Source organism: Dipodomys spectabilis, unplaced genomic scaffold (genome assembly GCF_019054845.1).
Source record: "Dipodomys spectabilis isolate Male_0828 unplaced genomic scaffold, ASM1905484v1 ptg000291l, whole genome shotgun sequence".
In the NCBI taxonomy this organism is placed as follows: Eukaryota; Metazoa; Chordata; class Mammalia; order Rodentia; family Heteromyidae; genus Dipodomys; species Dipodomys spectabilis.
The window spans coordinates 619,219-620,873 of NW_024870968.1; the positions used below are offsets into that span (position 1 = coordinate 619,219).

Below are 1,655 nucleotides of genomic sequence, written 5' to 3' on the forward strand. Positions count from 1 at the left end.
CATACACACACATCATAGCCTCTTCAACTATTGGTGTTGGGAAAACTGGACATCCATAGGCAGAAAACTAGAAGTGGATCTCTGCTTGCACTAACATCAACTCAAAATGGATTAACTACATTAAAATCAGCCAGACTACTATAAGACAGAAAAAGGGTGATATTAGAACTTATCGGTATTGAGGTGTGAGCTGGGCAGCTGCACGCCGAGCAATAGTAGTTGCGCTCCAGATCCTGCAATCTCACACCGCGTGCCTCACCCGGTAACCACTTACTCCAGTTGGCCCCTGCGACAGGTGCCATGCATCGAGCGGCGCCCCGCGCTCTGGGCAGCTCTGCTCACTGCCCAGACCCTGTTCCTCGGGCTGCCGGTTACGAGGGTCCCATTGTACGCTGCGAGCCCTGTGATGCAAACGCGCTGGCCCAGTGCAAGGGTGTGCCGAGCTGGTGCGCGAGCCAGGCTATGGCTGCTGCCTGACATGTGCTCTGCGCGAGGGCCTACCGTGCGGTGTCTACACAGAACGCTGCAGCTAGGGGCTCATCTGCCAGCTGCCACTGGGTGAGCCATGCCCACTGCAGGCGCTGCTGGATGGCCGCTGGTTCTCTGCCAACGCCAGCATCCCGGCCGACTGAGGCCTACCTGCTGCTGGCGCCCTCCGCCTCAGAAAATGCTAGTGAGTCGGAGAAGGACCGAGGCACAGGGAGCGTGGAGAGCCATGCCACACATAGGGTGCCTGACTCCAAGTTCCATTCCATTCACGCAAAGCTGGATACCATCAAGAAAGGTCATGCGAAGGACAACCAGCGCTACAAAGTTGACTATGAGTCCCAGAGCATGGACACCCAGACCTTCTCCTCGGAGTCCAAACGGGAGACAGAATATGGTCCCGCCTTAGAGAGATGGAAAACACCCTGACTCACCTGAAGTTCCTCAGTGTGCTGAGTCCCAGGGGTGTGCACATCCCCAGCTGGAACAAGAAAGGATTTTATAAGAAGAAGCGGTGTAGCCCCTCCAAAGGCAGAAAGCGGGGCTTCTGCTGGTGTGTGGACAAGTATGGTCAGCCCCTCCCAGGCTTTGACAGCAAGGGCACAGATGACATGCACTGCCTCGGCATGCAGAGGCAGTAAACCCCAATGCATCAGTTAAATTGGAGCTCCAATACGCCTTACTTTGCACAAAAGACTGCCACGGACAGAACAGCACCTGCCTACAGCCTCAACTTATATTTCTTTTTGTGATGACCTGTTTTTTTTTGTGTGTTTTTTTTTTAAGGAAACCAAAGTTAAGACAGAGATTTTTGAAATGTCTGTTGTTCCTTTAAATGGTAAACTTGAGCATCTTTCCACTTTTCAGTGGTCAGAAAAGTAAATTAATTTCTCTGTTGCTTTCTGTAAAAATAACTGATACTCCTGTCCAAAGCAGTGGATTTGATCCCCTTCTAGAATCCTCTCCACATCTGCCAATTGGAACAGCTGACCTTCTGCCTCGCTCACTTCAGTGGCTATTGTAGAAGACACCTCCTCGTTGCCCTCCGCCCTGCTCAGGCCTCATGGAGAACAGGAATGTCAGAAACTCCAGTCACCTGAACATCTCTACCATACATGAGACCCGTGGCCCTCCTGGAACTATCTTTGATTCCAAGCCATGGACCCCTG

The 1,655-nt window shown here is 52.2% G+C and overlaps 1 pseudogene; it reads left to right on the forward strand.

Moving 5' to 3' along the window:
* Positions 1-300: 300 nt before the first annotated feature.
* Positions 301-1,354, forward strand: LOC122126925 (annotated as a pseudogene).
* Positions 1,355-1,655: the final 301 nt, after the last annotated feature.